Below are 13,294 nucleotides of genomic sequence, written 5' to 3'. Positions count from 1 at the left end.
GGCCGAGCCCGGGCCACTCGGACGTTTCCGAGCTCGGGCCGGGCGCGGCGTAGTGGTCACGCGTGGTTACCTGAGGGGCTTTGCCCGGAGGGTTTACCCGAGGGGCATCGCCCGGAGGGTGCCACGCGGGCCTACCGCTGGGGCCGCTCGGACTTATTCCGAGGCGGGGCCTGGCGGCGAGAGTTTGTACTCCTGGCTGGTCGGGACCGTTTCCCGTACCGAACCGGCCGGCCGGGAGAGGTGGTGTCCCTTCCACTGGATGTGATTACTGGTGGGGGGACGGCTGGTCGCCACGGCGTGTAGGGCAGGGCCGGGGAGCGGCGACCTTGCCCGAAACGTCCGTGGGGCCCCCCGGGTGGCGCCACCCGCTGCGGTACCCCTGTTGTCGGAGGCAGGGGACCCCCGAAAGCCCGTGTGGGCGTCAAAAACCCACACGGGTGAGTAAGGGGCTCGGAGTCTGGCCGGGGTGCGGTATCCCCCCGGCCTAAGACATATGTCCCCTCCCCGGGGGAACTTGGGGCCCGGCCTTGGGGTGTGGCCGGTCATGTTTCGGGGCACCCCTTGGCCGGTGGGGGTATACCCTGGGGGACGGAGCCGCAGCGGGAAAGTGGGATTAAAGGAGATGATTACTAGCACAAAAATAAATAAGAAACAGAATGAGCGGGAGGTGGAGGTGATGGAAACGGAAGTTTCCAAACTTACAAGCGCCACGATGTCAAGCGCAGGGGAGGAGCAGAGTCGGAGTGAAACGACGAGTGGGTCGAGCACTTGCAAGGCGCAGGTTCCAGTACTGAGGATCAAAAAGATCGATCAGATCGATCATAAAATCGCAGTGAGGAAGCCAGTGCTGAGGACGAGAATGACCCTACCGCCGAATGATCGGGCAGTGGCTGGTCCATCCAGAGGGCCTGTAATGTCGGTGAAACCATCTGTGGACACGGAGGAGCCATTTGTGGACGTGGAGGACACGGAACACTATGACTCAGATGAAGAGGAATTCATACCTCCTCCCAGGAAAAGGAAGAGAGGAAGGCCCGAGACCACCGGCGCATTCAGGCTGGTTAAACAAGAAAGGGAAGAGAGAGCCAAAATAGAAGAGGAGTATGAGAGAGCCATCGCGAGCACCAAGGTTCCTTATCAAGAATCTAAACAATTCTTGCGAATGAAGGACCTGGTGTTAGAATGTGCGGACGATCTGAGAATTGCTCCAAACGCAGAAATAGCGGCCGAGAGTCTGAACCAGACACGGGCGTTAATGGAGGCGCTCTGCAAGTCCAAGAAGGGATTGCAAGGGAAGATTCAGGCACAGATTAAGGAGGCGGCCTGCTATTTAGAGGCTGCCATCACTACCATCTGTGGGAGAATCTATGCAAAAGATATCGGAGAGGAAGAGGGCTCGACGGAGGCACTGAGGAAGCAAGTCCGGGCCCTTAAGGCGGAGAACACCAGGCTTCATAATGAAGCCAAAAGAGCGCGGATAATGCGTAAAAGTATAGAGGATGGAAGCATCCAACCTCCCGCAATAGACACGCACCCGCCAGACGAGTTGGAAAAGATGGGGGAAGCTGCGCAACCCCAACAGAGCACTGACGACCCGATGGAGGTGGAGATGGAGGTGAGGGCGACTCCCTTGCCTTCATCGCAGCCAATGAGACCCCCCATCAAAGGAACAACCAAGGCGCTAGGGGAGCATCCTCCTGGAATAAGCAAAGAGGAGGATAAAGTAATATATGATGACCTGTCACAAAGGATCCAGGCATTACTCGAGGAGAGAGGGGCTTTTATGGAGAACCTCAAGAGAGGGGATAGTAAATCCCTCCCGCTGGAAAGAAAACTTTCTTCTTCATTTTCAAATACCTCCACGCCCCTTCGGCCGGCGGTACCGGCCAGCTGCCCCGAGCGGACGCCTGCTGCGCAAGGTGGCGTTGATCCTCGGGCAACGACGGTTGGTGACAAGGAGAGGAAGAAAAAGAAGAAGGGGAAGAAGAAGAAGACAGAGGCGAAGGAGGAACCGAAGCCTCAACGTCCGAGAGAGGACTTTCTCTTGAAAAGGAAGAATCCCCCCTCCATCCCAATGCCCGGCCCGGAGAAGGCTCCACTCCCTCCCCAACAAACCGAAACCCAGGAAATTTTCTGGAGCAAGGTTGTAGGCAGACGGGAGAAGGAAGCCACAAGAAAACGGAACCAACAACAAACACCGACATCCGGACCGGGAAAAAGGGCCGCATCCTCACTCCCTCCTCAAAAAGAGGAGGGTAAGGCGATGGAGAGACCGAAGCCCGCAAAAAAGGAGGGTATAGGGAACAAGAGGGCTCTCAGAACTGCCGCGGTCACTCTCACATGTCCCCCTGGAAGTTATGGTGAGGTGATCGGCAAGGCAAGGGATATGATCAATATCAAGGACCTTGGCATCCCCAGCGTTAAGGCGCACATAGGGGTCACGGGTGCAATGGTCTATGAGGTCAAGGGGAAGGATCGTGGGACCAAAGCAGATGAGTTTGCGAATAAGCTCCGCGAAGTCCTAAAGGACGTTGAAGGCGTCAGAGTAGGAAGGCCGGTTAAAACGGCTGAACTACGTGTTCGTGGCCTTGATAGGGCCACAACAGATGAAGAAATAAGAAGGAAGCTAGCGGAGGTGGGAGAGTGCAGCCCAGACGATGTAAGAGTTGGGAAAATGCGCTTTGCCGCCAGAGCCCTAGGCACCGTTTGGGTGAAGTGCCCGCTTGCCTCTGCGAAGAAGATACTAGCGGTGGCCAGAATCCAGATTGGCTGGATAATGGCCACCGTGGAACTTCTAAAAGAACGGCCTGTGCAGTGCTACAAATGCATGGGCATGGGCCATGTGCAGGCGCAATGCAAGAATGACAGGGACAGGAGAAATACCTGTTACAATTGTGGGGAAGAGGGGCACAAAGCTCAAGATTGCCAAAACTCTTCCAAGTGCGTGTTGTGCGCGGAAGCAGGCAGACCTGCGGGACACAGGATGGGGAGCAGGATCTGCACCCCTCCTAAACAAAGGGGCAAACCAGAGAAGGAGAAGGCAGGGCTGCCAAAGAAAACCCCGGCTGGAAGGAGTGCAGAAGGTGGAACAACCTCAAGAGAAGGAACGCAGAAGACCCGCAGAATCACGCGCAGTGGAAGCAAAGGAATGTCTGCTGCTGCCGCTGTCGCTGCAAAAGAATTATCTGCGGAGAGGAAGGAACAACCTAAGAAAGATGGGAATGATGAGCCTAAGGAGGCAAATCAAATGATGGAGGTGGTCATGGAGGAGGCCGGCGACACATAGAGTCATGTCGATACCCCTTCTTCAGGCCAACCTTAATCACGCCCGGCGCGCCCAGGATCTATTCATTCAGACCATGATGGCGCGCCGGTGTGGTGTGGGGATTGCCGCCGAGCCCTACATGGTACCGGAAAGTCACCCATGTTGGGCGACTAACGGTGCGGGCTCGGTGGCCATTACGTGGAGGAGAGAGGTGAACTCCCCCCCCTGCAGAAAAATAGGTGAGGGCAGGGGGTTCGTCTCTGTAGAATGGGGGCCTATCTCTATCGTGGGGTGCTACATCTCCCCAAATATGGGCATTGCCGAGTTTGAGCAAGTGATGGACGGGGTGGCGGACTTTGTCCGTACCTGCCTTCCCCGCCCGGTAATAGTGGCCGGGGACTTTAACGCTAAGTCTAGCAGTTGGGGTTCCCGGCGCACCGATGCTAGGGGCAATGCCCTTGAGACATGGGCGGCGGCACTCGGCCTGTACATTATGAATACAGGCACGAGGAGCACCCTTATCAGGCCGCAGGGAGAGTCGATAATTGACCTTACGTGGGCCAATTCCCCTGCGGCCAGCAGAATAAGCGGATGGAGAGTGGTGGACGACGAGACTCTATCTGATCATCTCTATATAGAGATGCGGGTCTGCGTCGTCCGCCAAAGGGTGCTCAGCCGCGCCCAAGGGGGAGATGAGAGGCCTCCAAGGAGATGGGCCTTGAAGAAGTTGGATGCAGACAGGCTAGTGGCCGCAGTCGCCTCGGCGACCTGGCCCGGCACGGTTATACCCAATGAGGGAGTGCAGGGTCGGGTCGAATGGCTCGGGGAGGTGATCACGAGTGCGTGTGACGCAGCCATGCCCCGGGTCAAATATATACCGCGCCGCAAAGCGTACTGGTGGTCGGACGAAATAGCCGAACAAAGGCAAGTGTCAGTCCGAGCCAGACGCCGATTTACACGAGCAAGGCGGCGCGGAGATGACGAGGTGACGGCTGAGACTTACGCGGAATACCGATTCGAGCGTAATACCCTTAGCGCGGCCATTAGGAAGGCCAAGGCCAGAGCTTGGGACGAGCAGCTGCTCGCTCTGAACTCGGACCCGTGGGGGCGCCCGTACAAGACCGTCATGAACAAATTACGGCATTGGGCGCCCTCCGTGACGGAGACCCTAGAGGCCCCGGAGCTAACACAACTGCTCGACAAATTATTCCCAGTGGTGGTTAGGACTCCACGTCAACTTGACGACGAAGAGCCTGCCCCCTGGGAGGAGGAATACGGGGTCACGGGGTCTGAGATGGCCGGGATTGTCAAACGGTTGAAGTCGAGGGGCAATAAAGCCCCTGGACCGGATGGCATTCCCGGTCGGGTCTGGGTGCTGGCCTTGGACCACCTGTCTGCATTCGTGAGGCAATTGTTTACGGATTGCCTCAAGCAAGGAGTCTTCCCCCCGGCTTGGGAGAGGGCCAATTTGGTCCTCATCCCCAAGGGGGCCAAAGTTGCGGGGAGTCCGCAGGCGTACAGGCCCATCTGTCTGCTGGACGAGATTGGCAAATTATTCGAACGTATAATTGCCGACCGTCTCGTCCGGCATCTCGCCCGGGTTGGCCCCGATCTTCACGGGGACCAATATGGATTCCGCGAGGGAAAGTCAACCATTGACGCGATTCGCCGCGTCAGGTCCCTCGCGGAGTCAGTCATGGAGGATGGCGGGGTGGCGTTGGCGGTGTCGTTAGACATCGTCAACGCGTTTAACACCCTGCCATGGGATCGGATAGAGGACGCGATGACATATCATCGCGTCCCCGACTACCTCGTGAGGATCATCAGGGGATATTTCCGGGCGAGGTACATAGAGTACAGAGACAGGGATGGGTGTGTACGTCAAAGGGAGATCACGTGTGGGGTCCCGCAGGGGTCGGTTCTCGGACCCTTGTTGTGGGACCTCGCGTTTGATAGAACTCTCCGCACGGCCCTCCCCCCCGGCAGCGGTGTCGTCTGTTACGCGGACGACACGCTAGTGCTGACCGGGGCGGATAGCTGGGGGGAGGCCCGAGGACGGGCGGAAATAGCAGTGGCATGCGTAGTTCGCGAAATAAGAGGTATGGGCCTGAGAGTGGCGCCTCAGAAAACTGAGGCGCTTTACTTCCACGACGGTTCTCGCGGGGAGCCTCCGCAGGCCCATATCTCGGTGGATGGCACCTCCGTCCGGGTTGGGACACAGGCGAAATATCTGGGTCTCATTCTGGACGGAAAGTGGAGTTTTATACCCCATTTTGAGCGGCTGGCCCCCAGGTTGGAAGGGGTGGCGGCTGCACTTGGTCGACTCCTCCCTAACCTGGGGGGGCCGGATGGAAGGGTCCGCCGCATGTACGCCGGCATTGTCAACTCGGTTGCCCTCTATGGGGCACCGGTTTGGGCTGGGGCTGCGCTCACCACTCCTCGCATAAAAGACGCCCTGCGTAGAGTGCAGCGGCGCATCGCGATAAGGGTGGTGCGCGGTTATCGGACAGTGTCACATGCGGCGGCCGCGACCCTGGCGGGGCTTCCGCCAATGGAGCTCGTCGCGCTGATGTACCAAGAAACGTACGATCAGACGCGCGAGCTTCAGAGGCGGAACATACGTATGACTGCCGGGGTCAGAAGGGGTATGAGACTCCGTGCCCGGCGACGCATGACTGAGAGATGGGAGGAATATCTCCTCAACATCCCGGAGACCAACTCCGGGACTCGCGTCGTCGGGGCCGTGCGGCCACACCTGGAGGAATGGGTGAAGAGGCCGCGAGGCAATGAGGTGTCATTCCACACTGCGCAGGTGTTCTCCGGGCATGGTTGCTTTGGGGAATACCTGTGCAGAATCGGGAAGGAGCGAACTACAGCATGCCACCACTGCGAGGATGGATTGGACACTGCGCAGCACACGTTGGCCTATTGCCCCGCATGGGCCAACGAGCGCAGTGTCCTTACTGATAAAGTCGGGGAAGACCTCTCGCTGTCGACACTGGTGGAACGGATGCTCGACGGCGAGGAAGAATGGAAGGCGGTAACCTCCTTCTGCTCATCAGTCATGAGGCAGAAGGAGGATGCGGAGAGGGCGCGAGAGGGGGCCCGAGATAGAGGAGACGGCGACGGGGGCGGCCCGCCGAGGCGGGGTCGCGGAGGCGGACCACCTCGTCGCCGTACAAGGAGACGCCCCCCTGACGGGGTACGCTAAGAGGGAAGGATGAAGGATAAGGGGCGCTATGCCCCCCTCGTCCGGAGACAAAGATGGGAGGCCAATTAGGGCGATTGGTTGGGCGGGGGGCGCTGTGCCTCCCCCGCACGATAGGAGAACGAAGGCCCCTTTTGGGGCGGAGAAGTAGTAGTTCTAGGAGGGGAGCGGGGGCGGGTGTCGCCTGGCTGGCGGCCGCACGGCGAAAGCCTTGCGGCCGGGAGTCGGGCGGCATCCGTCCCCGCCCCCCCGGCCGAGGTCCTCCTCCCGGGGAGGGCCTCGGTGACGCCCCCGGACCAATGGTCGAATCCCGTTAATGGAGGGAACCGCGGCCCGGGGGCATGGGGACCACAGAGGCTCGCCAGGAGCCTCATCGCACGTGGTCCCCCGGGTATGGACGCGGCAGCGGCGGCCCTCTCACCGGTGCCTTAGAGCGCCGGTGGGAGGGTGGCGCTGCCTGCGGGGGTTCTCCCCTCTCTTCTGGGGGGGAGTTCCCAGGAGTAGGGTTCCCGGAGCGCTGGCCGAATCTCTTCTTCCTTTGGGAGAGAGAGGGAGCCTCGTTCCGGGAGCCGGGGGTGGCGGCTCGAGCGGGAACACTCGAGCCGTGACCCCGCCCCCCAAACTTTTTGGGAGGGCGTGACGTGGGGGTGGTGTCCCCCTGCGTCGCAACCGCGAAGAACCGCACGATAAGTGCGGGGGGAGAGTATCTTCCTCTCGGGGAAGATGCTCTCCCGGGATGAAAAGGCTTGGGGATGGCAAGAAGTAATGCTTCGGCAGTTCCTTGCCATCCCCCGAATAGCCCGCGAAGGCACCCGCTGTGGTTTTAGTGAGGTAGGTCTTGGACCCCATCGTCGATACATTCGTGTATCGGTGATGGGGGACAAGGAGTCCCACATAACCCTCATCCCCTACCCGGGGGATGAGTGGTACCATGAGGTTTCCACAGCGTCAAAAAAAAAAAAAAAAAAAAAAAAAAAAAAAAAAGGTTAGGTTAGGTTAGGTTAGGTTAGGTTAGGTTAGGTTAGGTTAGGTTCTCTCCCGTCGGTCGCCACCTTGTCGTGGTGGGAGGGCTCACCCAGTACACTGTCGTACTGGGTGCCAAGAGCGACCAGTACCAGGATTTCCTGGTACAAGGCCTTTCCTTGATTGGAAAGGCGGTATGCGTGTGTGTGTGGATGAATGAATGAGGGCAGGACGGGCTCTATAGGGTTGGTACCCAACCGTCCTATGGGTGGGATCCCCAGAGAATAAAGCCAACTTCTTTTACACTACTCATGATGGACACTAAGAACGAGACGATCATTACTGTCGCAGCGGGATCGGATACCGCAGCGGCCGGTGGGAGAGGCTGTATTGTCCCGGCAGCCTCCTCATCGTCATCGTACGTCGGGCCTCCACGGGAGTTGGAAGCGAGCTCCCGTGGTGAATTGGCTATCCGCTTCACCAAGGGTGGGCTTAAGGCCGTGCAAGTGCGGGGGAAGCCTAAGGCTAGTCCTAAGGCTGGCACCTCTCAGCCAACCGTACGGCTTACAAGAGTGGACCGAGGCGGAAAGATTTCCGCAAGCACCGCTCCCTTAACCAAAAGGGAGAGCGGAAGTAAAGCCACCACTGGGACGATGAGGCAGGCGCATGTCTCCCCGGACCCCCAGTGGGAACATTCCTCCTCCTCCTCCTCGTCTTCTGATGAGGAGGAGGACATGGATGTGGACGTGGAGGAGGTCCACAGCGATCAGAGGAAGGCTACGGAGGCGGTGGAGAGAGGCCGAGGTCGGCCCCCAACTACCCAAGAATATACTGGCATGACGGCGGCCCGCGCCGACCGCCTTGCCATATTAGAGAAGGAGGTCCGCCTGAAGGAGGCGCTCTACGTCCTTGACGCGAACGCCCCTCCAAAGCGCACCAGGGGAAGGGACAGCCTTCCCACCGAGGAGGAGATGAGAACTGTGCTCTCAACACAGGAAACATCGGAGATTTACGCGAAGGCTTGTCGGCATCTTATGGCTGTCGACAAGACCTCCGACGTTTCAAAGGGGCTGCAGTCGACCCTTAGCACGGCGCTAAGGAGAGCGGCGCGGGAGGTCCAGGTCGCGCTGGGCGTCCTGATGGAGAGAGCGCGCAGCGCCTCGGAGGAACCGGTCCCCTCCCAGGAGCTGAGCGCCCTGAAAGCGTACGTTCAGACGCTTAAGAGTGGTAAGGAGAAGGCGGATGCCGAGATCGATGATCTCAAGAGGTCACTCGCGGCAGCCAAAGCAGAGCTGGCCACTGCGAGGGCATCCGTCTCTCCGTCGCGCCGACCCCCTGCTCTGAAGCGGAAGCTCAGAAACAGGGACGTCGACATGGAGAAGGAGGAGGAGTCCGACCCGCCTGCACGGGATTCGGAGTGGTGCCCGAACATTCCGGCACCAAGCTCTGCTCTGAGAACAGTGGACAGGGGGACCTCCCCCTGCCCAACCGTAGTGGAGGACAACGAGGCCTCTAGTGGGCTTAGCCCACAAGAGGTTGAGGCTCTTCTGTGCAGGATCACAGAATTAAAGCAGGAAGTCGACAACACGCGGGCCGAGATGGCGGAAGTCCTGGACTCCTCCATCTCGGCAATGCAGAAATGTCGGGATGAGAATAGAGAGCTGCGTGGGCAACTAGAACTCCGGGGGAGGAATAAACCTCCATCAGCCGGGGTTCCGCGGGGGGTTAAAACTACGGGGGGTCCGTCGTCTTCTGGGAAGGGGGGGGGATCTTCTGGGGTGAGGGACTGTATTGGCTCGGGGGGGAACACGAACGAACTATGGTCGAAGGTCGTAGGAAGGAAGTCCGCGAGCGCTGATAAGCGCCTACCGCGGGCTTCCAAGGGGTCTGTGGCTCCGCTAGCCGGGGAGCAGACAGGAGTGGGTCAAGCGGCGAAGCCAGATAAGGGGCGCCGCAAAACATCGCGGAGGAAAAAGAAGAGGGGCCCGCGAGCGCCCGCAACCGCGGCCGTAACGGTCACGATTGCGGACAATGCGGGCAGTGGTCTGACCTATGCCCGGGTGATGGGCGAGGCGAGGGAGAAGATCTCCCTCCAAGACCTCGGCATCTCGGGGTCGAGGCTCAGGCCATCAATGATGGGGGGCCTTGTTATAGAGATCCCCGGAAAGGACCGCCTGTCCAAAGCTCGGCAGTTGGCCGAGCGGATGAAGGATGTGTTCAAGGAGAAGGAGGAGGTGAAGGTCACGCAGCCCCAGAAGACCGCGGAGCTTAGGGTCCGGGGTCTCGACGTGGCCTCCACCTCCAAAGATGTCTCCCTGGCTATCGCCGCGGAGACAGGGTGCCTGGAGGAGCACATTCGAGTGGGGGAGATCCGGCGCAGCTCGGACGTTGGCCCAGGCTCAGTCTGGGTCTGCTGCCCGATCTCGGTGGCCAGTAAGCTGGTCAGAGCAGGTAAGCTGCAAGTCGGGTGGAGCAGTGTCAGGGTGGAGACACTAAAGGCTCGACCCGTATTTTGTTTCCGGTGCCTCGGACACGGTCACGTCCGGGCCCGGTGCAAAGCGGCAGTGGACCGCAGCACCGCCTGTTACCGGTGCGGGGAGCTGGGCCACAGTGCCAAGGGGTGCACGGCGCAGCCCAAATGCCTGGCTTGCGCCGACCTGGGTTTGCCAGCCGCGCACCGATTGGGAGGCAAAGGGTGTAGACCCAGGCCTCCCTCGAGGCGGAAGGAGGACATGCCGCTCGCCGAGAGGGTAGCTACAGCTTCCTCGAAGCAAGCGTCGTTGACGAAGGCGAAAAAGCCCGGTACACTCGCGGCGAAGCGAGTCCCTGCCGGGCCACCAACAGCATCGTCCTCTGGCCGACAGAAACCGGCCAGTTGTAGGGAGGAAGAGGAGATGGAGACCGACACTTAGTCGGCCTCGCAGACCACCATCCTCAATTCGGAGGATGGAGTAAATCCCCCAGTCAAGGGGGGTTTACGGGGACTGCAGATCCACAAGTCGGGGGACTTGTGGGTCATTGCACGTAGTCCCCCGTGAGGAGGAGAGTGTGGCGCGACACCCACCTCTCCTCATGAGGAGTGAGACAAACGTCTCCCTCCTCGCGAGAAGGGCGCGAGTCAACGCGCAGCCTGAGATGCTCTCGGATGTCATGCTTTAGCGGTTCCCGAGAGCATCTCGCAAGGCCGAGTGTCGCCGTCTGGTTTTTAGTGGGTCGGGGGTCGCTTACACCCCCAGCCCCACATAACCCACCTTGCCTCCCCCGAGGCGGGTGGGTATGCGGTTGCGCATTTTCCAGACGTAAAAAAAAAAAAAAAAAAAAAAAAAAAAAAAGGTTAGGTTAGGTTAGGTTAGGTTAGGTTAGGTTAGGTTAGGTTAGGTTAGGTTCTCTCTCGTGGGATGCGGCCTTGCCGTGGCGAGAGAGCTCACCCCTTGCAAGAGGATAGTCTTGCAAGGGGTGCTAACAGCATCCCGTACCCGAGTAACGTCGGGTACATCAACTCCCCGGGTCTGGGGAGTTTCCCCAGTCCCGGGGAGCCCTCCCTGTGGGAGGACGGGGCCCACTTCCCCTATAGAGCTTCGGCTCGTATGTGGTAGAGGATGGCGACCTTGAATTCAAACGCCCGGTGGCATGGCACCGTTAGGAGAGGGCACTGCACGGCGCTCCGGCGCTTGCCCTCCCGCCATGCATTTGCGGCTCGGGCCGCGGGGTTCTTGCGTCGTTTTCTCGGGGGGGATGTTTCCGGGGTTTCTCCTGGGGGTGTTCCCCTCGGGGTCTCGGGGTGGGGTCTTGTGCGGCTGGGGCCGCGGGGGTGGGTGACCATCCGTGACTACCCGAGGGGCTTTGCCCGGAGGGTTTACCCGAGGGGCATCGCCCGGAGGGAGTCACGGTGGTCTGTCGTCGGGGCCGCTCGGACGTATTCCGAGGCGGGGCCCGGCGACAAGTGCGGCCTCAGGGTGCTGGTTGGGGGTCTCCAGGCTGGGTAGCCTGGGTCCCCGTCCCAGCGTCCCTGGGGTCGGCCGAGCCCGGGCCACTCGGACGTTTCCGAGCTCGGGCCGGGCGCGGCGTAGTGGTCACGCGTGGTTACCTGAGGGGCTTTGCCCGGAGGGTTTACCCGAGGGGCATCGCCCGGAGGGTGCCACGCGGGCCTACCGCTGGGGCCGCTCGGACTTATTCCGAGGCGGGGCCTGGCGGCGAGAGTTTGTACTCCTGGCTGGTCGGGACCGTTTCCCGTACCGAACCGGCCGGCCGGGAGAGGTGGTGTCCCTTCCACTGGATGTGATTACTGGTGGGGGGACGGCTGGTCGCCACGGCGTGTAGGGCAGGGCCGGGGAGCGGCGACCTTGCCCGAAACGTCCGTGGGGCCCCCCGGGTGGCGCCACCCGCTGCGGTACCCCTGTTGTCGGAGGCAGGGGACCCCCGAAAGCCCGTGTGGGCGTCAAAAACCCACACGGGTGAGTAAGGGGCTCGGAGTCTGGCCGGGGTGCGGTATCCCCCCGGCCTAAGACATATGTCCCCTCCCCGGGGGAACTTGGGGCCCGGCCTTGGGGTGTGGCCGGTCATGTTTCGGGGCACCCCTTGGCCGGTGGGGGTATACCCTGGGGGACGGAGCCGCAGCGGGAAAGTGGGATTAAAGGAGATGATTACTAGCACAAAAATAAATAAGAAACAGAATGAGCGGGAGGTGGAGGTGATGGAAACGGAAGTTTCCAAACTTACAAGCGCCACGATGTCAAGCGCAGGGGAGGAGCAGAGTCGGAGTGAAACGACGAGTGGGTCGAGCACTTGCAAGGCGCAGGTTCCAGTACTGAGGATCAAAAAGATCGATCAGATCGATCATAAAATCGCAGTGAGGAAGCCAGTGCTGAGGACGAGAATGACCCTACCGCCGAATGATCGGGCAGTGGCTGGTCCATCCAGAGGGCCTGTAATGTCGGTGAAACCATCTGTGGACACGGAGGAGCCATTTGTGGACGTGGAGGACACGGAACACTATGACTCAGATGAAGAGGAATTCATACCTCCTCCCAGGAAAAGGAAGAGAGGAAGGCCCGAGACCACCGGCGCATTCAGGCTGGTTAAACAAGAAAGGGAAGAGAGAGCCAAAATAGAAGAGGAGTATGAGAGAGCCATCGCGAGCACCAAGGTTCCTTATCAAGAATCTAAACAATTCTTGCGAATGAAGGACCTGGTGTTAGAATGTGCGGACGATCTGAGAATTGCTCCAAACGCAGAAATAGCGGCCGAGAGTCTGAACCAGACACGGGCGTTAATGGAGGCGCTCTGCAAGTCCAAGAAGGGATTGCAAGGGAAGATTCAGGCACAGATTAAGGAGGCGGCCTGCTATTTAGAGGCTGCCATCACTACCATCTGTGGGAGAATCTATGCAAAAGATATCGGAGAGGAAGAGGGCTCGACGGAGGCACTGAGGAAGCAAGTCCGGGCCCTTAAGGCGGAGAACACCAGGCTTCATAATGAAGCCAAAAGAGCGCGGATAATGCGTAAAAGTATAGAGGATGGAAGCATCCAACCTCCCGCAATAGACACGCACCCGCCAGACGAGTTGGAAAAGATGGGGGAAGCTGCGCAACCCCAACAGAGCACTGACGACCCGATGGAGGTGGAGATGGAGGTGAGGGCGACTCCCTTGCCTTCATCGCAGCCAATGAGACCCCCCATCAAAGGAACAACCAAGGCGCTAGGGGAGCATCCTCCTGGAATAAGCAAAGAGGAGGATAAAGTAATATATGATGACCTGTCACAAAGGATCCAGGCATTACTCGAGGAGAGAGGGGCTTTTATGGAGAACCTCAAGAGAGGGGATAGTAAATCCCTCCCGCTGGAAAGAAAACTTTCTT

Source organism: Prenolepis imparis, unplaced genomic scaffold (genome assembly GCF_030444845.1).
Source record: "Prenolepis imparis isolate NDT839.2.m4 unplaced genomic scaffold, iyPreImpa1.0 SCAF_28, whole genome shotgun sequence".
NCBI classification, from domain to species: Eukaryota; Metazoa; Arthropoda; class Insecta; order Hymenoptera; family Formicidae; genus Prenolepis; species Prenolepis imparis.
This window is presented reverse-complemented; position numbering follows the sequence as displayed.